This window comes from Oncorhynchus tshawytscha, linkage group LG07 (genome assembly GCF_018296145.1).
Source record: "Oncorhynchus tshawytscha isolate Ot180627B linkage group LG07, Otsh_v2.0, whole genome shotgun sequence".
Lineage (NCBI taxonomy): Eukaryota > Metazoa > Chordata > Actinopteri > Salmoniformes > Salmonidae > Oncorhynchus > Oncorhynchus tshawytscha.
Genome location: NC_056435.1, coordinates 3,536,095 through 3,563,615, shown reverse-complemented (window position 1 = coordinate 3,563,615; position 27,521 = coordinate 3,536,095). Strand labels below are relative to the sequence as shown.

General features: G+C 43.7%; 1 long non-coding RNA gene and 1 pseudogene across 1 annotated transcript; one reads left to right on the top strand and one right to left on the bottom strand.

Moving 5' to 3' along the window:
- The first annotated feature begins 10,220 nt into the window (after window positions 1-10,220).
- LOC112255400 lies at window positions 10,221-15,152 on the top strand. Its single transcript, XR_006083827.1, has 4 exons — window positions 10,221-10,529; window positions 12,319-12,491; window positions 12,820-12,888; window positions 14,776-15,152. It is a non-coding gene; the product is annotated as an uncharacterized LOC112255400 (long non-coding RNA).
- Window positions 15,153-16,972: 1,820 nt separating this feature from the next.
- Window positions 16,973-17,500, bottom strand: LOC112255127 (annotated as a pseudogene).
- Between the last annotated feature and the right edge of the window lie 10,021 nt (window positions 17,501-27,521).

Here is a 27,521-nt window from a genome sequence, read left to right as displayed (position 1 = left end):
TAGAGCTTTGTTTGCGTTTTTGTGTGTGTTGTAAAAGCTGTTCTATAGTTTCTTCACCTCTAGTTGCACAGGTGACATGCTGGTAAAAATGAGGTAAGACGGATTTTAGTTTCCCTGCATTAAAATGAACAGCAACTAGGAGCACCACCTCTAGATGTGCATTTTCTTGTTTGCTTATGGCCCTATACAGCTCGTCGAGTGTGGTCTTATTGCCAGCATTGGTTTGTGGTGGTAAATAGACAGCCCTGAAAAATATACAGTACCAGTCAAAAGTTTGGAGACAGCTACAGTATTCATTCAGTACTTTATTTGTACTATTTTCTACATTGTAGAATAATAATGAAGACTTCAAAACTATGAAATAACACATATGTAATCATGTAGTAACCAAAAAAGTGTTTTAAACAACTATATATGCTCATGGGAGAATGCCAAGAGTGTGCAAAGCTGTCATCAAGGCAAAAGGTGGCTACTTTGAAGAATCTCAAATATGAAATCTATTTTGATTTGTTTAACACATTTTTAACAAAGAGTCACACACCTCCTTCCTTAACCTTACCCGAAGCTGCCGTTCGGCCTTGACGATGCATAGAAAAACCAACTAGATGTATATTATCCATGTCCTTGTTCAGCCACGACTCAGAGAAACAGGATATTACAGGTCTTCAGGTCCCATTGATAGTCTCAATTGGAGCTCGTCCAGTTTGTTCTCCAGTGATTGTACGTTTACCAATAGAACGGGGTGTAGAGGCTGTTTATTAACTCGGCAGGAAGCATAGTGGTTAGAGCGTTGGGCCAGTAACTGAAAGGTTGCTAGATTGAATCCCCGAGTTGACAAGGTAAAAATCTGTCGTTCTGTCCACTGTTCCTAGGCCGTCATTGAAAATAAGAATTTGTTCTTAACTGACTTTGCCTAGTTAAATAAAGTTTAAATAAATTAATCAAATAAAAATGAACTTGCCGACGTAGTCTCGTCAGGGAGCACGCTCGTCTGCCTCTCTTGTGCCGGGGATTAGGGCCTGGTCTGGAATCAGCACTACATCCACAGCTTCTGCCTTGCTGAAGTAGAAATCTTCATCCACATCGAGGTTAGTGATCGCTGGTCTGATGTCCAGAAGCTGTCATGGGGAAATATTGGCGGAAATATTATGGCGGAAATATTATGGACAGTCGTGGCCAAATGTTTTGAGAATGACACAAATATTAATTTTCACAAATTCAGCTGCCTCAGTTTGTATGATGGCAATTTGCATATACTCCAGAATGTTATGAAGAGTGATCAGATGAATTGCAATTAATTGCAAAGTCCCTCTTTGCCATGCAAATGAACTGAATCGCCCAAAAACATTTCCACTGCATTTTAGCCCTGCCACAAAAGGACCAGCTGACATCATGTCAGTGATTCTCTCGTTAACACAGGTGCGAGTGTTGACGAGGACAAGGCTAGAGATCACTCTGTCATGCTGATTGAGTTCGAATAACAGACTGGAAGCTTCAAAAGGAGGGTGGTGCTTGGAATCATTGTTCTTCCTTGGTCAACCATGGTTACCTACAAGGAAACATGTGCCGTCATCATTGCTTTGTAAAAAAAGGGCTTCACAGGCAAGGATATTGCTGCCAGTAAGATTGCACCTAAATCAACCATTTATCGGATCATCAAGAACTTCAAGGAGAGCAGTTCAATTGTTGTGAAGAAGGCTTCAGGGCGCCTAAGAAAGTTCAGCAAGCGCCAGGACCGTCTCCTAAAGTGGATTCATCTGCGGGATCGGGACACCACCAGGACAGAGCTTGCTCAGGAATGGCAGTAGGCAGGTGTGAGTGCATCTACACGCACTGTGAGGCGAAGACTTTTAGAGGATGGCCTGGTGTCAAGAAAGGCAGCAAAGAAGCCACGTCTCTCCAGGAAAAACATCAGGGACAGACTGATATTCTGCAAAAGGTACAGGGATTGGAATGCTGAGGACTGGGGTAAAGTCATTTTCTCTGATGAATCCCCTTTCCGATTGTTTGGGGCATACAGAATAAAGCATGTCCGGAGATGACAAGGTGAGCGCTACCATCAGTCCTGTGTCATGACAACAGTAAATCATCCTGAGACCATTCATGTGTGGGGTTGCTTCTCAGCCTAGGGAGTGGGCTCACACACAATTTTGCCTAAGAACACAGCCATGAATAAAGAATGGTACCAACACATCCTCCGAGAGCAACTTCTCCCAACCACCCAGGAACAGTTTGGTGACGAACATGGCCTTTTCCAGCACGATGGAGCACCTTGCCATAAGGCAAAAGTGATAACTAAGTGGCTCAGGGAACAAAACATCGATATTTTGGGTCCATGGCAAGGAAACCCCTCAGACCTTAATCCCATTGAGAACTTGTGGTCAATCCTCAAGAGGCGGGTGGACAAACAAAACCCCACAAATTCTGACAAACACCAAGCATTGATTATGCAAGAATGGGCTTCCATCAGTCAGGATGTGGCCCAGAAGTTAATTGACAGCATGCCAGGGCGGATTGCAGAGGTCTTGAAAAAGAAAGGCCAAGTCTGCAAATATTGACTCTTTGCATCAACTTCATGTAATTGTCAATAAAAAGCCTTTGACACTTATGAAATTCTTGTAATTATACTTCAGTATTCCATAGTAACATCTGACAAAAATATCTAAAGACACTGAAGCAGCAAACTTTGTGGAAATTAATATTTGTGTCATTCTCAAAACGTTTGGCCATGACTGTACAATATAAGTACAAGTAAAAAAATAAAAATAATTGCAGAATTGGTAAGTCGGCAGCTGTCCACTGCAGCGTCATCTTGTAGATTCCTCGCCCCAATACCTTACAGTACCTATTATCTTCAGTACCATCACAGAACACATACACCACAGTACTGTCAGTCTGGAGAAACAGAAAACAGAAAAAGCAAATGTGCAAGAGGAGAAGAAGCAGAAGAGGAGGATGTGTTTGTGAGGAGAGGAAGATGAAGAAAATGTCTGTTGATGACAACGTGTCTATCACACTAACACACACACACGTTGCAGACGGACAATGAGTGAGCAGTGTGTTCTGTTCTCGCTGCATAATCAGGTGATGATTGAGTGCAGTCAGCAGATCTCTCTCTCAACACCATCTTACAGCCTTCTATGATGTCATTACATATGACTTACAGGAAGTAGAACTCGATGCTCATAATTATATATCAATACCAACATATGTTTCCCATCTCCGCTGCCATCCATGTGTGAAATGGGTGTCTGACTGTTGGGGGGCTCATTATACTGTGGAGGCATCTAGTGTAGCATAGTGGATGGTAGGATAGCTACATTGGTCACACTGACTAACATGGTTATTCTGATAGCTACACCTTTCTCTCTCTCCCTGGTCACACTGACTAGACAATCTCAGGGCGAGGCACTTGAGATGTTGTAGGATTTTGCGTACACCACAGATATTGGCTTTTGGTTGTATTTGAAAATGATTGTATTTGATGTTAGGTGATAATGGAATCCTTCCTTCCATTTGGACTGTGGTAGGTCAATATGGTTTGATTACCCATTCACTGAAGTGGATGCGTATCTTCTTGTTTTCCTTCTTTTGGGTCTATTTAATGTCTTTGTCATTAGATAAAGGCCAATACCAGGCAACTGCGAAGACTTGAGCCGTCATGGATACTTGGCCTACTTCCTGGTTAATATCCTGCTATGTCCAAATAAGGGCAGAGGTCAATGGGGGTGACAACCATTAGAGTGTTTAGCTCCGCTGGTGAGAGCCGGTCAATGGAGGGGACAGGGAAGCTTAACCTCACTTAGACAGCACAACACAGCACAACACAGCATACATACATACAACAGCATAATGCTCCGTTTAAATTAATCCATCTGCATTTAAGCTTCTGTTCACATACATATGGGTGCATACAGACAGACACACAGACACACACACACACACACACACACACACACACACACACACACACACACACACACACACACACACACACACACACACACACACACACACACACACACTGTCAGACAGAGACATAATAAGTGAATACCAAGTTTATACAGGGCCGTGTCATTCTTCAAGGTAATTGTAACAGGCACCCACAATAATTGAATTTGGAGCTTAAGGATGCGTTTTAGTCCACATAAGGAGCATCTAGAGAACACTATAGGGAGCCCTGTCTTTTTGCTCCAAAGTCCATGACGTGGCTTAATAGTCTCACAGAATTCATAAGACGCCCCTGAAGGCTCCATAATCTCTGCTTTTTTTCCCTGCTTAATAGGAGATAATACAAAAGTGTTGCACCCGATGAATCAATATGCACCAGCGGCTTCAGTTTGATAATTAATACCGACGTTGGAAATAGATTTGTGATTTGGCAGGTCTCATAGTCTGATGCTCCTCTCTCTCTCTCCACCTCATCCTCTCTCTCTCTCTCTTCCTTATCCTCTCTCTCTACCTCATCCTCTCTCTCTCCACCTCATCCTCTCTCTCTCTCCTCCTCATCCTCTCTCTCTCTCTCCACCTCATCCTCTCTCTCTCTTCCTCATCCTCTCTCTCCACCTCATCCTCTCTCTCTCTCTTCCTCATCCTCTCACTCCACCTCATCCTCTCTCTCCTCCTCATCCTCTCTCTCCTCCTCATCCTCTCTCTCTCTCTCTTCCTCATCCTCTCTCTCCGCCTCATCCTCTCTCTCCTCCTCATCCTCTCTCTCCCTCCTCATCCTCTCTCTCCACCTCATCCTCTCTCTTTCTCTTCCTCATCCTCTCTCTCCACCTCATCCTCTCTCTCCTCCTCATCCTCTCTCTCTCCACCTCATCCTCTCTCTCTTCCTCATCCTCTCTCTCCACCTCATCCTCTCTCTCCTCCTCATCCTCTCTCTCCACCTTATCATCTCTCTCTCTCTCTTCCTCATCCTCTCTCTCCACCTCATCCTCTCTCTCCTCCTCATCCTCTCTCTCCTCCTCATCCTCTCTCTCCTCCTCATCCTCTCTCTCCACCTCATCCTCTCTCTCCTCCTCATCCTCTCTCTCCACCTTATCATCTCTCTCTCTCTCTTCCTCATCCTCTCTCTCCACCTCATCCTCTCTCTCCACCTCATCATCTCTCTCCTCCTCATCCTCTCTCTCCACCTCATCCTCCTCATCCTCTCTCTCCACCTCATCCTCTCTCTCTCCTCATCCTCTCTCTTCTCCTCATCCTCTCTCTCCACCTCATCCTCTCTCTCCTCCTCATCCTCTCTCTCCTCCTCATCCTCTCTCTCCTCCTCATCATCTCTCTCCACCTCATCCTCTCTCTCCTCCTCATCCTCTCTCTCCACCTCATCCTCCTCATCCTCTCTCTCCACCTCATCCTCTCTCTCCTCCTAATCCTCTCTCTCCTCCTCCCCCTGTGCCTCTCTCTCTCCACCTCATCCTCTCTCTCCTCCCCGTGCCTCTCTCTCTCTCCTCCTCATCCTCTCTCTCCTCCTCCCCGTGCCTCTCTCTCTCTCCACCTCATCCTCACTCTCCTCCCCGTGCCTCTCTCTCTCTCCTCCTCATCCTCTCTCTCCTCCTCCCCGTGCCTCTCTCTCTCCACCTCATCCTCTCTCCCTCCTCCCCGTGCCTGTCTCTCTCCACCGCATCCTCTCTCTCCTCCTCCCCGTGCCTCTCTCTCTCTCTCCTCATCCTCTCTCTCCTCCTCCCCGTGCCTCTCTCTCTCCACCTCATCCTCTCCTCCTCCTCCCCGTGCCTGTCTCTCTCTACCTCATCCTCCCCTCCTCCCCCCGTGCCTCTCTCTCTCTCCACCTCATCCTCTCTCTCCTCCTCCCTGTGCCTCTCTCTCTCCACCTCCTCCTCTCTCCTCCTCCCCCGTGCCTGTCTCTCTCCACCTCCTCCTCTCTCTCGTCCTCCCCGTGCCTGTCTCTCTCCACCTCCTCCTCTCTCTCGTCCTCCCTGTGCCTGTCTCTCTCCACCTCCTCCTCTCTCTCCTCCTCCCCATGCCTGTCTCTCCCTCATCCTCTCTCTCCTCCTCACCGTGCCTGTCTCTCTCCACCTCCTCCTCTCTCTCCTCCTCCCCATGCCTGTCTCTGTCCACCTCATCCTCTCTCTCCTCCTCCCCGTGCCTGACTCTCTCCACCTCCCCCTCTCTCTCCTCCTCCCCGTGCCTCTCTCTCTCCACCTCCTCCTCTCTCTCCTCCTCCCCGTGCCTCTCTCTCTCCACCTCCTCCTCTCTCTCCTCCTCCCCGTGCCTCTCTCTCTCCACCTCCTCCTCTCTCTCCTCCTCCCCGTGCCTCTCCGCCCGCCAAGCCCTCGTTCCGCGGTTTCAGACCCGTATCCACATCCCATTGAACTAATCTCATTTTTTCAATAGCGTTAATGCTTTGACTAAAGCCTGTTATCTCATTATGGGGCCCACGATGGGATTTGATGGCATCCTGACATCTGTATTCATTTGCCTCGAAATTAGTCTGACACACATTTAATGAAAAAACACTTGGAACAGTCGAGATTAGAAGTCAAGCCAAGTAGCTATCACAGGAGAGAAATATCATTTATTATTTTGATTTTGGTTCCATTTTTGGGATTAATAATATTCTTTGGCATTAATGTTTTTATTTTGTCTTGTCTTTTTGGTTTTAGTTCAATACTTTTCCATGTGAAAAAAGAGAAGACCTGCTGAGTGCCGACCTACTCCAGTGATCATGTACCCTGTGCCATTCTGTTTGTATTGTACCACAATTCTCTCTGTGTGAGAAGCAATGATCAGCCTCTCAGCTCCAACATGGATGCCAACCAATAGTGTGTTCCATTTCTGTATTGACAGCCACCTATCTTACCACCACCTCCTCCCCCCTCGCTCCTCTCTTCCCCTAGTAGAGGTTGTATCAGCAGCACCACCTCCAACCCCCTCTCTCCCCCTCCCTCCTCTCCCCCCTAGTAGAGGTTGTATCAGTAGCACCACCTCCTCCCACCTCGCTCCTCTCTTCCCCCTAGTAGAGGTTGTATCAGTAGCACCACCTCCTCCCCCTCCCTCCTCTCTTCCCCTAGTAGAGATTGTATCAGTAGCACCCCCCTCCCCCTCCCCCCTCCTCCCTCCTCCTCTCTTCCCTAGTAGAGGTTGTATCAGTAGCACCCCCTCTCCCCCTCCCTCCTCTCTTCCCCCTAGTAGAGGTTGTATCAGTAGCACCACCTCCTCCCCCTCCTCCTCTCTTCCCAAAGTAGAGGTTGTATCAGTAGCACCCCTCCTCCCCCTCTCTCCCCCTCCCTCCTCTCCCCCTAGTAGAGGTTGTATCAGTAGCACCACCTCCTCCCCCTCTCTCCCCCTCCCTCCTCTCTCCCCCTAGTAGAGGTTGTTTCAGTAGCACCACCTCCTCCCCCTCCCTCCTCTCTTCCCCTAGTAGAGGTTGTATCAGTAGCACCCCTCCTCCCCCTCCCTCCTCTCTTCCCCCTAGTAGAGGTTGTATCAGTAGCACCACCTCCTCCCCCTCCCTCCTCTCCCCTCCCTCCTCTCTTCCCTATAGTAGAGGTTGTATCAGTAGCACCACCTCCTCCCCCTCGCTCCTCTCTTCCCCTAGTAGAGGTTGTATCAGTAGCCCTACCTGTATCAGTAGCACCACCTCCTCCCCCCTCGCTCCTCTCTTCCCCTAGTAGAGGTTGTATCAGTAGCCCCACCTGTATCAGTAGCACCACCTCCTCCCCCTCGCTCCTCTCTTCCCCTAGTAGAGGTTGTATCAGTAGCCCCACCTGTATCAGTAGCCCCACCTGTATCAGTAGCACCACCTGTATCAGTAGCCCCACCTGTATCAGTAGCACCACCTGTATCAGTAGCCCCACCTGTATCAGTAGCCCCACCTGTATCAGTAGCCCCACCTGTATCAGTAGCACCACCTGTATCAGTAGCACCACCTGTATCAGTAGCACCACCTGTATCAGTAGCACCACCTGTATCAGTAGCACCACCTGTATCAGTAGCACCACCTGTATCAGTAGCACCACCTGTAGTAGCACCAGTAGCACCACCTGTATCAGTAGCACCACCTGTATCAGTAGCACCACCTGTATCAGTAGCACCACCTGTATCAGTAGCACCACCTGTATCAGTAGCACCACCTGTATCAGTAGCCCCACCTGTATCAGTAGCACCACCTGTATCAGTAGCACCACCTGTATCAGTAGCACCAGTAGCACCACCTGTATCAGTAGCCCCACCTGTATCAGTAGCACCACCTGTATCAGTAGCACCAGTAGCACCACCTGTATCAGTCACCAGTAGCACCACCTGTATCAGTAGCACCACCTGTATCAGTAGCACCACCTGTATCAGTAGCACCACCTGTATCAGTAGCACCACCTGTATCAGTAGCACCAGTAGCACCACCTGTATCAGTAGCCCACCTGTATCACCAGTAGCACCACCTGTATCAGTAGCACCAGTAGCACCACCTGTATCAGTAGCACCACCTGTATCAGTAGCACCACCTGTATCAGTAGCACCAGTAGCACCACCTGTATCAGCACCACCTGTATCAGTAGCACCACCTGTATCAGTAGCACCACCTGTATCAGTAGCACCAGTAGCACCAGTGTACCACCTGTACCAGTAGCACCACCTGTATCAGTAGCACCAGTAGCACCACCTGTATCAGTAGCACCACCTGTAGCACCACCTGTATCACCTGTACCAGTAGCACCACCTGTATCAGTAGCACCACCTGTATCAGTAGCCCCACCTGTATCAGTAGCCCACCTGAATCAGTAGCCCCACCTGTATCAGTAGCCCCACCTGTATCAGTAGCCCCACCTGTATCAGTAGCCCCACCTGTATCAGTAGCCCACCTGTATCAGTAGCACCACCTGTATCAGTAGCACCACCTGTATCAGTAGCACCACCTGTATCAGTAGCACCACCTGTATCAGTAGCACCAGTAGCACCACCTGTATCAGTAGCCCCACCTGTATCAGTAGCACCACCTGTATCAGTAGCACCAGTAGCACCACCTGTATCAGTAGCACCAGTAGCACCATCTGTATCAGTAGCACCAGTAGCACCACCTGTATCAGTAGCACCACCTGTATCAGTAGCACCAGTAGCACCAGTAGCACCACCTGTATCAGTAGCACCACCTGTATCAGTAGCACCAGTAGCACCACCTGTATCAGTAGCAGCAGTAGCACCACCTGTATCAGTAGCACCAGTAGCACCACCTGTATCAGTAGCACCACCTGTATCAGTAGCACCACCTGTATCAGTAGCACCAGTAGCACCACCTGTATCAGTAGCACCAGTAGCACCACCTGTATCAGTAGCACCACCTGTATCAGTAGCACCAGTAGCACCACCTGTATCAGTAGCCCCACCTGTATCAGTAGCCCCACCTGTATCAGTAGCACCACCTGTATCAGTAGCACCACCTGTACCAGTAGCACCACCTGTATCAGTAGCACCTGTACACCACCTGTATCAGTACACCACCAGTAGCACCACCTGTATCAGTAGCACCAGTAGCACCACCTGTATCAGTAGCACCAGTAGCACCACCTGTATCAGTAGCACCACCTGTATCAGTAGCACCACCTGTATCAGTAGCACCACCTGTATCAGTAGCACCAGTAGCACCACCTGTATCAGTAGCACCACCTGTATCAGTAGCCCCACCTGTATCAGTAGCACCACCTGTACCAGTAGCCCCACCTGTATCAGTAGCACCAGTAGCACCACCTGTATCAGTAGCATCAGTAGCACCACCTGTATCAGTTGCACCAGTAGCACCACCTGTATCAGTAGCACCAGTAGCCCCACCTGTATCAGTAGCACCAGTAGCACCACCTGTATCAGTAGCACCAGTAGCACCAACTGTATCAGTAGCACCAGTAGCACCACCTGTATCAGTAGCACCAGTAGCACCACCTGTATCAGTAGCACCAGTAGCACCACCTGTATCAGTAGCACCACCTGTATCAGTTGCACCAGTAGCACCACCTGTATCAGTAGCACCAGTAGCCCCACCTGTATCAGTAGCACCAGTAGCACCACCTGTATCAGTAGCACCAGTAGCACCACCTGTATCAGTAGCACCAGTAGCACCACCTGTATCAGTAGCACCACCAGTAGCACCACCTGTATCAGTAGCACCACCTGTACCAGTAGCCCCACCTGTATCAGTAGCACCAGTAGCACCACCTGTATCAGTTGCACCAGTAGCACCACCTGTATCAGTAGCACCAGTAGCACCACCTGTATCAGTAGCACCAGTAGCACCACCTGTATCAGTAGCACCACCTGTATCAGTAGCACCAGTAGCACCACCTGTATCAGTAGCACCAGTAGCACCACCACTGATAATCCCCTCAGTTTGAAAAAAGAGATGAAAGCGTTCATGGATGAAAGAAACTTGGATTTCATATTTCTCTCTCTCTCTCTCTCTCTCTCTCTCTCTTCTAGTACACTCTATTGATAATTTTCTTTGGAAAGGGAGAGGGAGGAAAGAAGAATGAGAGAGAGAGAAAAAGAAAAGGCTTATGCCCCTTTTGGTCTCCAAGGAGGAGGTGAGGTGAAGGAGGTGGCGGGGTTGAAAATGAGCTAAATATAATCTGTTTACCTTCCCTAATGTACACACCAACCTAATGTACATACTGACCTCATGTACACGCTGACCTAATGTACACACTGACCTAATGTACACGCTGACCTAATGTACACGCTGACCTAATGTACCAGCTGACCTAATGTACACGCTGACCTAATGTACACACTGACCTAATGTACACGCTGACCTAATGTACACACTGACCTAATGTACACGCTGACCTAATGTACACGCTGACCTAATGTACCAGCTGACCTAATGTACACGCTGACCTAATGTACATGCTGACCTAATGTACATACTGACCTGATGTACAAACTGACCTGATGTACACACTAACCTAATGTACACGCTGACCTGATGTACAAACTGACCTGATGTACACACTGACCTAATGTACACGCTGACGTGATGTACACACTGACCTGATGTACACACTGACCTAATGTACACACTGACCTGATGTACACACTGACCTGATGTACACACTGACCTGATGTACACACTGACCTAATGTACACACTGACCTGATGTACACACTCACCTGATGTACACTGATGTACACACTGACCTGATGTACCACTGACCTAATGTACACACTGACCTGATGTACACACTCACCTGATGTACACGCTGACGTGATGTACACACTGACCTGATGTACACACTGACCTGATGTACACACTGACCTAATGTACACACTGACCTGATGTACACACTGACCTGATGTACACACTGACCTGATGTACACACTGACCTAATGTACACGCTGACCTGATGTACACACTGACCTAATGTACACACTGACCTGATGTACACACTGACCTGATGTACACACTGACCTGATGTACACACTGACCTGATGTACACACTGACCTAATGTACACACTGACCTGATGTACACACTGACCTAATGTACACACTGACCTGATGTACACACTGACCTAATGTACACGCTGACCTGATGTACACACTCACCTGATGTACACACTGACCTGATGTACACACTCACCTAATGCAATAGTGTCCGGTGGAAGAGCGGGATGAAGCGAGGGAGGAAGAGATGGAAGGAGGATGAGAGAGGGACAGATGAAGAGAAGTCTTCATCTCTTCGCCGGCTCATCCTCCCCTCCTAATGATAAGTGCTCCACAGTCAGGTATTTGTGCTCACAAGTCATTATTTTCCTGGTGAGGTGAAAGGGGCTGTCAAAGAAGGTGATGATAAGGGACCCGTGAACACAGATGAGATAGAGAGGAGGGGGAGAAAGAAAAAAGAGAAATGAAAGCAATAGGATGAGAAGGTTAGAAAGGGAGGTGAGACAGATGTAGAGCAAAAGGAGAGGTGGAAGAGAAAATAGACGAGAGAGAGAGAGAGAGAGAGAGAGAGATATGATGAGAGAGAGATGGGGGGAGAGAGAGAGAGAGAGATAGATGGTGAGAGAGAGAGAGAGAGATGGTGAGAGAGAGAGATGCCAATAAAGCCCTGTGAATTGAATTGAATGGAGAGGGAGAGAGAGAAATGGAGAGAGAGAGAAAGAGAGAGAGAGATGGTGTGGGAGAGAGAGGTAGATGGGTAATAGGATTTACTGTAGATACTCAAATGGCAGGTCAGAGCAGGACAAACAGGTTCCCATGCCCTTCTCTTTACCCTGCTCCTCTCTTCCCGCCTTCTTGGCACAATCCAGCCTGCAGCCCCACATCTCTGCCAGGGCCAGTGTCATTTCTAACAGCTGCTTTTTAATCCACAGGATCTTCATTAACCCCCAGGAAAGACGCAGAGGACACAGGAAGAAAGGAGGAGAGAGGAAGAGAGGAGAGAGCAGGGCAGATCGGGGGAGAGGGCCACAGAGCAATCACAGACCTCATTATGAACACTGAAAGACCTGGCCAGATGAGATGGAGGGGAGAGAGAGAGCGAGAGGTGAGGGAAAAAAGGGGGAGAGGGGAAGAGAGAAAGATCTCATGTTAGAAACAGGGAAATAGAGCTAAATAAGAGGATGTGAGCAGGATGAATAGAGAAGTGTAATAGAACATAAAATGTGCCATGGAAAAAAAGGGACAGGACATGCTGTCGTGTAGAGTCCAGCAAGTTATTAACATCAGATCTATTCATATACACTTATGGACATATGGCTGAAATCCATGAAAGATTTCTGAAGAGTCTGACTCTCCTCCATTCTTCACATTTATCATCCATCAGTCCAATATATGTGTCTCTTCAGGTCCTTAACACTTCTGTTTTTCCCTAGCCACCCGAGGGACACTGAACACACACAGCCTGCAGGCTACAGCTCCACACCAGACAGAGCATGGGCTGTGTGAGTACAGTACAACAGGGTCCAGCCGCCCAGCCTCATATTTATGGAAAACACTGGGTCTGGAGAGTGGAGGCACGGGGGGTCATAATTGTAGCCAAGGCAGGGGGCTTCAGCCTGGGGTTCTGATTCAGGTTAGAAGGTCCTGGATCTGGAGAGAGGGTCATTTCTTCTAGTTGGCTGAGCAAAATAATTAATAATTGTGGCCCCTGGGTGGGCCCCGAGGCTCTGGGCTGAGTGGACCAAACCAACTGGGAGGACAGGGTGTGTTTAGGGAGGATGTGGAGGATAAGAAGGAGGGGAACTATGCCATGATTGTACCCAGTAATATGTGAGGGTGATTTACACTCACACACAAAAGCAAGTCATGCAAGTACTGATTTGCTGATTGTACAGTGCCAACCAAAGAGCTAAGGAGTATTTGTAGAAAATACATTTAACTTAAAAACAATGGTCTCCATTTTGCAATCTGTCATGTGACATACATTTGATCCACCATTTTTCATTTTGAATGGGAGAGAGAGAGCAAGATGAGAGAATGAGAGAACAATTATTGCTCTTGTAGTAATTGTTGTGGACAGTCTCATTTCTCAGGAACAGAGATCCAGGTGACGAGGGGATCAACAACAGTGTGTGAGCAATGCTGGGGTGACAGTGACACATAACACTGAATCTGGAGGATGTTGGATTGGGGGAGGGGGGGGGCACATACTGGAAATGAATCTGCCAACAGAATCTCTTTTTCTAAAAAATACAAGATTGAAAGCAAGAGATGACTGAATCAGGCTATCATTAAAATCTCTCCCTTTTAAAACGAGCGGCTCGTGGCGCCGGTGTGGGTTTAACGCAGACGGGTGGTGATGGGGGGTGTAGGTAGGGAGGGGGTGCTAGTGCCAGAGATGTTTCAGGCGGTGTGAGGCCACAGAAGTGAATGTGACAAGCTCCTAGTGTAATTACGCTCACCTTGTTCACAGCTCAGACTAGGAAGAGGAGGAAAGACATTAAAAGAAAAGAAAAACACACTGATGAGACACTTCACCTCTTCTCCTTCCCTCCTTTCCTCCCCCAGTCAGCCTCATCTCATCGCTGTCTTACTGACTCAGGCCCTCGCCACTGAGAGAGAACTCATAATGTTTGCCTTTTCCAATTATTAAGGTGTGATGGTGGGCTTTCTGTATCAGATACTTTAATATTGAGTTAACCGTACTGTACAGAAGAAGGAAAAAAACAGAACATATATTATCTTTTGTTTGGTCCAAAAAAAAGGCAATTGAATAAATTATCTCACCATTTCCTCTTTCAACTTTTTAATCCCTCTGCTGTAATGAAATATGAATGATGCAACTTCACGTTGGCTGGGATACGTCTGTTCCCATCGAAACTATAGAAGCTCTCTGAGATGGCTTGAAGTATTTGGGTTAGGAATACTGTAAATGGTGTTGTATTTTTCCTACTTTACTACTGTTAAAGCAGCACTGCTCTCTAGTGGTGGTCGTGGAACCCAGCTGCATTTCCATTCAGATGTGTTGCAGTTGATTAGGAACCCGCTGTCCCGTCCGTCATGATTATCCCAATAGATAATGACAATCTAATTCATTACCCTACATGACTGGACTGTCTGATAGAGTCCAGAACTGATTGCAAAAAATCAGTGGAATTAAATTTAACTCCCAATGAGACTGTAGCCTTTTTATTCAAAGCTAATCACAGGTGATTATTCCAAATGTATTTAATATGGTCCATCTGTATTACTCTGTGAGAGCCAAAGACTTGACCATGGTGTCAGTCACTACTGGCTCTTGTTATAGACTGAACATGGAGGTCTGGGCCTTTATGGCACTAGAGTCACTGTTCATTCCCAACTTCCTCTCTGGCTGTTTCCCCCCTCAGTCACTACATTGGCACTTTGTGATGGCACCTCCGCACTGTTCGTCCAACCAGGATGAAGAGCAGTGCTGCCAGCAGGAAGAAGAAGACGGAGAAGGGAGCAAACAGGAAGGAGGTGGTAGACTGTTGGACACTGAGAGGAGTGTTGTTGCTGGGCAGCGTAGTCCTCCAGAGTGTCCAGTACCTGGGTCCAGACTACATACATCATTATTACAACCAGGAGACATAGACCTGGAGAGAGGAGAGGGAGAGGGGGAGGAAGAGGGAAACATTTAAACTCAATAAAAGTTAATAGAACATAAATGCGTCTCCTGATTAGTGGCAACTTGTCATTCAGGGCAGGTGGGGTTGCCTGTTTGCATGTTATTTTGGCATTAATACATGTCACATATCAGTTTGAAAACAATGTAAAAAATATATATATAATAATGTTAATAAAGCCGCATACAAGCTTGGTCCATTTTTTTGCTTTCTTGAGTAAGGCAGCTCCAAAATGCAGGTGTTTCAGCCCAGCTCAGTGCTTTCTGTGGTGGTGGGGAAGCCAGCGGAAAATACGGAGCGTAGGGGTTGGTAATGTTCTCTACTTGCGCCGTGATTGGCTCAGTGTTCTGTCACTCATGGGGACACTACGTCACCGCAAATCTAAGGGTAGAGCTAAAAAATTCACGCCCGTTGTGTGCTGCCATAGAGTTACATTAGAAGTGCCAATCCAAGAAGGATCAAGGTCATTGACCACAGATAAAATGACTTCAAATCACGTTATATCTACAGCAGCTTTGATTGGACTGATCATGTCAACATCATACTTTCTTAGCATTCATAGCAACATTCATACTTTCTTAGCTAGCAAGCTAGCAGTCATCATCATGAATCAAGTCAAAAATCTACTGGCAAATGTTTTTAAATCCTTGTCATATGAGAAGAAATAACGAAGAGAAATGATAGATAAAATGTACAGATGCTCATCGACCATTGGACATTACACAACAAGTTGGAAATTGCAAATTCAACAATGAGTGGTTTGGAAGGAATCAGTGGCTAAGTGCAAGCATTGCAAAGCAATCACTAGCCTGCTATTCCGTAGAGTGGGTGTGTGGTCCCAAGTCTGGGTTTAAGGGTCTCTTTTCCAAGCTTAAAAGGATAAACAAAAAGGATAAGCCTGTTTTAGAGAAATGTAATCATTGAGTATTATAAGAGCATTCATTGTCTGAATATATGCCCCTTAGATTTATTCTATCATTTTTGACTTGGTGTACATGGAGAACACTGTAAAAACGGCCCATGTTCTGAATTCAGTGTTGTGCATTTGACTACATCCGTCCTAGCTCGCTCATTAATGTCTTAATCAAAATAACAGATTGCCTCATATCCCCTTATGCTATAGATTGTACATCTCAATTGTCAGTAGAAGCCACATTTGTTTAAGCAAGTCAGCCATATCAGCTAAGGCTCCGCTGATAGCCAGGTGTAGCAGTGGTAAGGTCTTGGGACTGCTGTAGGGACAGCTTTATGTAGGCACCCTGTGTGGGCACCGTTTGTCACCGTTATAGTGTCATTCATGTATTGTTTAGTGTTAAGTTGTGTTCTGGGTTTGCTGGCATGCATAAAAAAGATGCTAAAATCGTCACTGTTCCACATTGAACTTTGAGCTTCATCTAAAGTTCAGTGGACCCAACCATGGCTAGTAACTCATGATGGTCTTGTTCCCCTGCTCTGATCAGACGATGCATGCATCAACCCATGGTTGCACACTACATCATCGACTATGCCGTCTGGCATCAGATTTCTATAAAATATGATGTGGTTAGCTGACAGGCATTGTAAGATTTGGCATGCGTCAGCAATGTCTGAGCAGAGGAACACAACCGATAACCTGCATCCAGTGAGCAAGAGTGCCCCGCCTACTTTGTAGAGCCTGTGGCTGGCCAATAGAGAGGCACAGATGATGACAAACCCACCAATCATAACAGTGACCACGCCCACTAGAAGGAAGATGCTCCAGAAGGCCCTGTAGACTGCAGTGTCAGGTGCCTGGTAATCCGTGCTTTGCTCAGAAGCATAAATTAGGAAGAGGTAGGCAGGCACACAGACCTTTTGGTGTGGTTGATTGGCTATGGAAAAAAATGTACATTGTATTTTTTTTGTTCATTATACTACAGTTCCGGTCATTCTTGTCATTCATCAATGAGTGTATTGTCTGCTACAGTATTTCTATTTCATAAATAGGTGGGGGAAAACTCTCATACTTACTGATCCAGAAGTGCCACACCATGTTCTCCTCTCTCATGCCACTGAAGGAGCACCTCCAGAAGAAGCCCTGGTGGAAGAATGTCACAGTGTCCTGATCCTCCATCTCCCTCTCCCCAGGTCTGAGGGCCCCAGCCTCCCAGGTCTCTGATGCCCCCCAGGGCCACAGGTCTCCAAGGCCAGCAGCCAGTAGTCTGTCCCAAAGGAGAGCATCAGGGACAGGGCCCCCAAGCCCCGGAAGAACCCAGCTAGGAAGAGGAGCACACTCAGCCTCTCAGCAGGAGACATGACACTAGTGAGGCCTATCTGTCTTCAGTCGGTCAGTCAATTGTGAAGATTTGTCAGTCTATCGGTGTGTCGGGTGGTTCGGTCTGTCCGTATGTCCGTCTGCCTTTATGCGTCACTGTTTCTCTGTTCGGATGTTTGTCTGTCCTCCAGTATGTCGATTCGTCTATCGGCTTCATCCCCACCAATAGCAGGACAGGGAAGGAGCCAGATACTATCCTACGTACTGTAGCAGACCTATCCACCTTGATTTCCATTAGTAAATCATATCAAATACTTTGTCATAGGGGTGTGTCCAGGGGCAGAGCAAATATAACCGCCCGATGACCATCCAATCAGAAGCATCGTGTTTGACATGGAGGCATCTAAACAGGAGCTAAGTATTTATGCTTCATCTATTCCCAGCAACTCCCACTCACCAATCATATGTTGTGGAGAGACCTTGTGTGTGTGTGTGTGTGTGTGTGTGTGTGTGTGTGTGTGTGTGTGTGTGTGTGTGTGCGTGTGCGTGCGTGCGTGCGTGCGTGCGTGCGTGCGTGCGTGCGCGAGAGGTATAAAAATAATCACTCTCGTCATGCGTGTGACACTTCCAGGGATACTGTTGCAATGTTTTTACACACATAAAAATAGAAGTGTGTGTGTTGTAGTGTACCGTCTGGCACTCAGACCTCTGATGGAACCCTCTATCTGAGTGTTTGCAGCAACTGCTTTTGTCCCCAAAATTCAACAAAATGAACAGATGTCTAATAAAGCGTTTATTTTTCGAAACAGGAAAAACAGAATAGGAAGTATTCACACCCCTTGATTAATTCCACATTTTGTTGTGTTACAGCCTGAATTGAAAATTGATTAAATAAAAAAATTTCTCACACACACAATAACCCATAAGTAACATGTTTTTAGAAATGATTGAAAATGTATTGAAAATGTATTACAGAAATAACTAATTAACATAAGTGTTCACACTCCTGAGTCAATACATGATAGAATCACCTTTGGCGTCGATTACAGCTCTCTTTCAGGTTAAGAATCTAAGAGCTTTGCAAACCTGGATTGTACAATATTTTGTCTTTTGAAAGTATTCAAGCTCTGTCAAGTTGGTTGTTGATTATTGCTACAGATTCATTTTCAAGTCATGTCATAGTTTTTCAAGACGATTTAAGTCAAAACTGTATATAGGCCACACAGGAACATTCAATGTCATCTTGGTAAGCAACTCCAGTGTATATTTGGCTGTGTTTAAGGTTATTGTCCTGTTGAAAGGTGAATTTGTCTCCCAGTGTCTGTAGGAAAGCAGCACACACAGGCTTCCTTCTTTTCACTTTGTCATTTAGATTAGTATTGTGGAGTAACTACAATGTTGTTGATCCATCCTCAGTTGTATCCTATCACAGCCATTAAACTCTAACTGTTTTAAAGTCACCATTGGCCTCTGAGCGGTTTTCTTCCTCTCCGGCAACTAAGTTAGGAAGGACTCCTGTATCTTTGTAATGACTGGGTGTATTGATATACCATCCAAAGTGTAATTAATAACTTCACCAGGGGCTTGTACGTAAGCATTTCATGGTAAGTTCTACACCTGTTGTATTCAGTGCAAGTGACAAATAACATTTGATTTGATCTGATATTCAATGTCTGCTTTTTAAAATGTTTTACCCATCTACCAAAAGGTGCGCTTCTTTGTGAGGCTTTGGAAAACCTCATTGGTCTTTGTGGTTGAATCTGTGTTTGAAATTCACTGCTCGACTGAGAGACCTTACAGCTAATTGTATGTGTGGGGTACAGAGGTGAGGTAGTCATTCATGTTAAACACTATTATTGCACACAGAGTGAGTCCATGCAACTTATTATGTGACTTGTTAAGCAAATATTTACTCAAGAACTTAATTAGGCTTGACATAACAAAATGGGTTGAATGCTTTGACTCAAGACAAATAAAACATTTCTAAAAACCTAATTCCACTTTGACAATATTGGTTATTACAGTAACACAAAATCTCAATGTAATCCATTTTAAATTCAGGCTGTAACACAACAAAATGTGGAAAAAGTCCAGAGGTGTGAATACTTTCTGAAGGCGCTGTATATCTTAAATATCCAATATTTGTTTATATTATCATACACATTACACAAAAAAACAAATATATTTAGGGATGTTTTAATGTGGTTTTATAAATGAGAATATGTTAGAGGTTCATAGTTCCTGACACACTACGGTCCCTGATCTGTTCAGAGAGCATGTTCATCCTGCACTATAACATGATATGTCTACACTGTAACACCCTGCCTGGTCAGCTTGCCTGCTCTTCCTTCTCCTGGCCCACATTGCCCCAGTCTTCCTCCTCCGGTTCTTTGGTTCTCACGGGGTGGGTGGACTGCGAGAGCCCCTGGAAGCCTGCCTTAGGAGGGGGTTCTGTGTCGCTGCCCTCGTGGTGTCCTGAAGCTCTGGGACCCAGCCTAGGAGGTGGAAGCAGAGGAGGAGTATCCAGAACCTCTTAACCAGGCTCCTGGTCCCTGAGACCAGGGTCATCCTTCTCAGAGAGCCTATGAAGTGAGGCAGGGTCTGGAGCGTTCCTGGCTCTGGTGAACTGATGACCCTACCCCAGACACCGACCTCCAGGCCCACCCTGCTCATCGTTATAGTCCACCCCAGGGGAGGCGGACTGTTCTCTGGAGAGTAGAGAGGACTTGGACACATTCTGACAGAGAGAGAAATATTTATTTATCAATGAACATCCTCATTCTTCTATAATTGCTCATCTTAAAGGAAAAAGTGCACTTCTCTTTTGCAAATCTGTATTTTGGATGCAAATAGCATGTTATAGAAGTGTCCAGTCACGCTCACTAACTGAACCTGTTAGATTAGGATCTGTATTATCTATTTCATAATAATAATTATGTGCTGATGTCTACCACTGCTTGGGTTTCCAGCAGCTCATTGGCAATCTGCAGCTCCAGCCTCTTATACAGAGCTACAAAGCTCTTTTGTCCTTTGATCAGAATCCCCCTCAGGAAACAGCCAGGAGCCAAATTATTAAAAACAGGAGTTCCTAAACCTTTTTTATGTTATGATCCACATAATATACTAGAACTCAGAGAGACATAAGATACTAGAACTCAGAGAGACATAATATACTAGAACTCAGAGAGACATAATATACTAGAACTTAGAGAGACATAATATACTAGAACTAGAACTCAGAGACACATAATATACTAGAACTCAGAGAGACATAATATACTAGAACTCGGAGAGACATAATATACTAGAACTCAGAGAGACATAATATACTAGAACTCAGAGAGACATAATATATTAGAACTCAGAGAGACATAAAATACTAGAACTCAGAGAGACATAATATACCAGAACTCAGAGAGACATAATATACTAGAACTCAGAGAGACATAATATACTAGAACTCAGAGAGACATAATATATTAGAACTCAGAGAGACATAATATACTAGAACTCAGAGAGACATAATATACTAGATTTTAGAGAGACATAATATACTAGAACTCAGAGAGACATAATATACTAGAACTCAGAGAGACATAATATACTAGAACTCAGAGAGACATAATATACTAGAACTCAGAGAGACATAATATATTAGAACTCAGAGAGACATAATATACTAGAACTCAGAGAGACATAATATACTAGAACTCAGAGAGACATAATATATTAGAACTCAGAGAGACATAATATACTAGAACTCAGAGAGACATAATATACTAGAACTCAGAGAGACATAATATACTAGAACTCAGAGAGACATAATATACTAGAACTCAGAGAGACATAATATACTAGAACTCAGAGAGACATAATATACTAGAACTCAGAGAGACATAATATACTAGAACTCAGAGAGACATAATATATTAGAACTCAGAGAGACATAATATACTAGAACTCAGAGAGACATAATATATTAGAACTCAGAGAGACATAATATACTAGAACTCAGAGAGACATAATATACTAGAACTCAGAGAGACATAATATACTAGAACTCAGAGAGACATAATATACTAGAACTCAGAGAGACATAATATACTAGAACTCAGAGAGACATAATATATTAGAACTCAGAGAGACATAATATACTAGAACTCAGAGAGACATAATATATTAGAACTCAGAGAGACATAATATACTAGAACTCAGAGAGACATAATATACTAGAACTCAGAGAGACATAATATATTAGAACTCAGAGAGACATAATATACTAGAACTCAGAAAGACATAATATACTAGAACTCAGAGAGACATAATATATTAGAACTCAGAGAGACATAATATACTAGAACTCAGAGAGACATAATATACTAGAACTCAGAGAGACATAATATACTAGAACTAAGAGACACATAATATACTAGAACTCAGAGAGACATAATATACTAGAACTAGAACTCAGAGAGATATAAGACACTAGAACTAGAACTAAGAAAGGTAAGATACTAGAACTAGACCTCAGAGAGACATAATATACTAGTACTCCGAGAGACATAATATACTAGATATAGAAGGCAGAGAGACATAATATACTAGAACTAGAACTCAGAGAGACATAATATACTAGAACTCAGAGAGACATAATATACTAGAACTAGAACTCAGAGAGATATAAGATACTAGAACTAGAACTCAGAGAGATATAAGATACTAGACCTAGAACTCCGGGAGACATAATATACTAGAACTAGAACTAAGAAAGGTAAGATACTAGAACTAGACCTCAGAGAGACATAATATACTAGTACTCCGAGAGACATAATATACTAGATATAGAAGGCAGAGAGACATAATATACTAGAACTAGAACTCAGAGAGACATAATATACTAGAACTCAGAGAGACATAATATACTAGAACTCAGAGAGACATAATATACTAGAACACAGAGAGACATAAGATACTAGAACTCAGAGAGACATAAGATACTAGAACTCAGAGAGACATAAGATACTAGAACTCAGAGAGATATAAGATGCTATACCTCAGAGAGACATAATATACTAGAACTAGAACTCAGAGAGACATAATATACTAGAACTAGAACTCAGAGAGACATAATATACTAGAACTAGAACTCAGAAAGATATAAGATACTAGAACTAGAACTCAGAGAGACATAGGATACTAGAACTAGAACTCAGAGAGACATAGGATACTAGAACTAGAACTCAGAGAGACATAATATACTAGAACTAGAACTCAGAGAGATATAAGACACTAGAACTAGAACTCAGAGAGACATAAGAATCTAGAACTAGAACGCAGCGAGACATAATATACTAGAACTAGAACTCAGAGAGATATAAGATACTAGACCTAGAACTCCGAGAGACATAATATACTAGAACTAGAACTAAGAAAGGTAAGATACTAGAACTAGACCTCAGAGAGACATAATATACTAGTACTCCGAGAGACATAATATACTAGATATAGAACGCAGAGAGACATAATATACTAGAATTAGAACTCAGAGAGACATAATATACTAGAACTCAGAGAGACATAATATACTAGAACTAGAACTCAGAGAGATATAAGACACTAGAACTAGAACTCAGAGAGACATAAGAATCTAGAACTAGAACGCAGCGAGACATAATATACTAGAACTAGAACTCAGAGAGATATAAGATACTAGACCTAGAACTCAGAGAGACATAATATACTAGAACTAGAACTAAGAAAGGTAAGATACTAGAACTAGACCTCAGAGAGACATAATATACTAGTACTCCGAGAGACATAATATACTAGATATAGAACTCAGAGAGACATAGGATACTAGAACTAGAACTCAGAGAGACATAATATACTAGAACTAGAACTCAGAGAGATATAAGACACTAGAACTAGAACTCAGAGAGACATAAGAATCTAGAACTAGAACGCAGCGAGACATAATATACTAGAACTAGAACTCAGAGAGATATAAGATACTAGACCTAGAACTCCGAGAGACATAATATACTAGAACTAGAACTAAGAAAGGTAAGATACTAGAACTAGACCTCAGAGAGACATAATATACTAGTACTCCGAGAGACATAATATACTAGATATAGAACTCAGAGAGACATAGGATACTAGAACTAGAACTCCGAGAGACATAATATACTAGAACTAGAACTAAGAAAGGTAAGATACTAGAACTAGACCTCAGAGAGACATAATATACTAGAATTAGAACTCAGAGAGACATAATATACTAGAACTCAGAGAGACATAATATACTAGAACTCAGAGAGACATAATATACTAGAACTCAGAGAGACATAATATACTAGAACTCATAGAGACATAATATACTAGAACTCAGAGAGACATAAGATACTAGAACTCAGAGAGACATAAGATACTAGACCTCAGAGAGACATAAGATACTAGAACTCAGAGAGATATAAGATACTAAAACTCAGAGAGATATAAGATACTAGAACTCAGAGAGACATAATATACTAGAACTCAGAGAGACATAATATACTAGAACTCATAGAGACATAATATACTAGAACTCAGAGAGACATAATATACTAGAACTCAGAGAGACATAATATACTAGAACTCAGAGAGACATAAGATTCTAGAACTCAGAGAGACATAAGATTCTAGAACTCAGAGAGACATAATATACTAGAACGCAGAGAGACATAATATACTAGAACTCAGAGAGACATAATATACTAGACCTCAGAGAGACATAATATACTAGAACTAGAACTCATAGAGACATAATATACTAGAACTAGAACTCAGAAAGATATAAGATACTAGAACTAGAACTCAGAGAGACATAGGATACTAGAACTAGAACTCAGAGAGACATAATATACTAGAACTAGAACTCAGAGAGATATAAGATACTAGAACTAGAACTCAGAGAGATATAAGATACTAGACCTAGAACTCCGAGAGACATAATATACTAGAACTAGAACTAAGAAAGGTAAGATACTAGAACTAGACCTCAGAGAGACATAATATACTAGTACTCCGAGAGACATAAGATACTAGAACTAGAACTAAGAAAGGTAAGATACTAGAACTAGAACTAAGAAAGGTAAGATACTAGAACTAGACTTCAGAGAGACATAAGATACTAGAACTTGAATTCAGAGAGATATAAGATACTAGAACTTGAATTCAGAGAGATATAAGATACTAGAACTAGGACTCAGAGAGACATAATATACTACAACTAGAACTCTGTCATGACGTGGCCCTCTTTGGGTACAGCGAGCACCCTCCCCCTCTCTCTGCACCATCCCCCTCTCTCTCTCTCTCTCTCTCTCTCTCTCACTCTCTCTCACCACCTCTCTCTCTCTTCCCCCTACTCCCAGGCTCTGTTAGGCAGGTCATAAATTCCTAGAGGAGTTCTCTCCTCATGGCCAGAGTAGAGAGGGAGTGAGGTTCACAGGAGAACAAATGAACCTCTTCCACATCACAGAACTTGAGAACTGAACAATGTCCATGTTTTGGGAGAAGGTGTACACGGTCGGGGACAAATCCAGCTACGAACTGGTCCATTTTGTACAATTTTGTGAAACTCATGAGAGACAATACAGCCACATTACCATAACTCTGTTTATACAAGAGTCTCAGTTGTGAGGCTTGCATCTAATTGTTGTATAAAATTAATGAGTAAAGATTAAACTATTTGTGAAATTATATAATGTGGTTTTAAACTGTTTAATGAAGGAAACTCCAATTCCATTTGGAGTTTAACCTCTCTAGGGTATGTGGGATGCTAGTGTCCCATCTGGCCAACATCCAGTGAGATTGCAGAGCGCCAAATTCAAATACAGAAATATTTATTATAAAAATTCAGAAAACAAAACATATTTTACATAGGTTTAAAGATTAACTTCTTGTGAATTCATCCATGGTGTCAGATTTAAAAAATGCTTTACGACGAAAGCATACCTTACGATTATTTGAGAACATAGCCCAGTTGACAAATTATCACAAACAGTAACCAGCCAAGCAGAAGTGTTATAAAACTCAGAAATAGAGATAAAATGGTTGCACTCAGAAGACATTCATTTACTCAATAAATGTTCCTTTTGTTCGATAAAGTCTCTTTATATCCAAAAACCTCAGTTTTGTTCGCGCGTTTGCTTCAGTTATCCACAGGCTCAAATGCAGTCAAAACAGGCAGACAAAAAAATCTAAATTGTATTCATAAAGTTCATAGAAACATGTCAAACAATGTTTATATTCAATCCTCAGGTTGTTTTTAGCCTAAATTATCTATAATATTTCAACCGGACAATAACGTTGTCAATATAAAAGGTAAACAAGAAATGCACTCTCTCGGGATTGAGCATGAAAAAGCTCTGTGACACGTCAGGGTCCACTCATTCAGACTGGTCTACTCCCTCATTCATAAAAATACAAGCCTGAAACCATTTCTAAAGACTGTTGACATCTAGTGGAAGGTATAGGAACTGCAAATTGAGTCCTAAGTCAATGGATACTGTAATGGCATTGAATAGAAAACTACAAAACCAACAAAAAAATACTTCCTGACTGGATTTTTCTCAAATCAGTTCTGTTATACTCACATACACTATTTGAACAGTTTTGGAAACTTTAGAGTGTTTTCTATCAAAATCTACCAGCTATATGCATATCATATATTCTGGGCCCAAGTAGCAGGCGGTTTAATTTGGGCATGCTTTTCATCCAAAATTCTGAATGCTGCCCCCTACCCTAGAGAGGTTAACTAAATCATTGGCCCGTGAGCACAGACCCGTGAGCACAGACCCTTTCTACTGTTACGAATATAACCGCCATCGGAAGGATTTCCTACCAGACCAGCTTACCTCAATTACCGCGAGAGGGCTAAGGTTTGAGACCAGACCAGCTTACCTCGATTACCAGGAGAGGGCTAAGGTTTGAGACCAGACCAGCTTACCTCGATTACCAGGAGAGGGCTAAGGTTTGAGACCAGACCAGCTTACCTCGATTACCAGGAGAGGACTAAGGTTTGAGACCAGACCAGCTTACCTCGATTACCAGGAGAGGGCTAAGGTTTGAGACCAGACCAGCTTACCTCGATTACCAGGAGAGGGCTAAGGTTTGAGACCAGACCAGCTTACCTAGATTACCACGAGAGGGCTAAGGTTTGAGGAGAGACCATAAACCTGAGTATAAGCTAATGGTGTAATGGTTGTTGAAACTCTGAGACTATCGATACTGACAGAATAAGAGTAAATCTTTGATGCTAATTACTAGTCTGCAGCTAGGAATTCTATCATTGAATGTGAAGGCCGACAACCGCCGAAACATCTATTCTATAACAACATTTCTGAATGGTACTCTGAACTATCCATTCTAACCACGGAAGAGAGAGAGAGTGCTGACAAACTCTCCAACAGAAACAAACTTTCCAACAGAGATCACGACAACACACTGAGCGTAAATATATATATATTGATTGCAATTATTCCCGAATGAGTGAGCGTTCATGTGATAAGGATTAGCATTTCAATTGTTAGAATTATCAACACTGTAGTGTCTTGTCTTTCACGCCCTTCTCAGTCCCGTTGTCTACCAAGCCGCCATACCGGTTTAGCCCACTAGGGCACATCCCCTATCATTTCCTTGTAACCATATCTACTTTGTTTGTTTGTGTGTGCATTTCTTTGATTATTTAGTTAAATAAATAAATGATTGAGACAATTGATGTATGGATGATTCATAGTGAAGAGTGGTTTCGTGCAGATAACAAACCATTTACGCTTGGAATGAGACTAACGTGAGGTAAAGAATAATTCATTAATTAGAAGACTAATTGATCAGCTATTAAAATATATGAAAAGTTGTATTAGGAAAATTATAACTTTGTAATCTGAATATTTTCCTTGATGCCCCGACTTCCTAGTTAATTACGTTTACCTGATTAGTTAATCACGTAATAATAATGATGCCAAAGACACGTTTAAGACACGTTTAATGATGACCCGTTTAATGATGCCAAAGACACGACAACTCTGAGAGACATGAGATACTAGAACTAGACCTCAGAGAGACATAAGATGCTAGAACTAGAACTCAGAGAGACATAAGATACTAGTCCTCAGAGAGACATAAGATACCAGATCTCAGAGACATAAGATACTAGACCTCAGAGAGACATAAGATACTAGAACTCAGAGAGACATAAGATACTAGTCCTCAG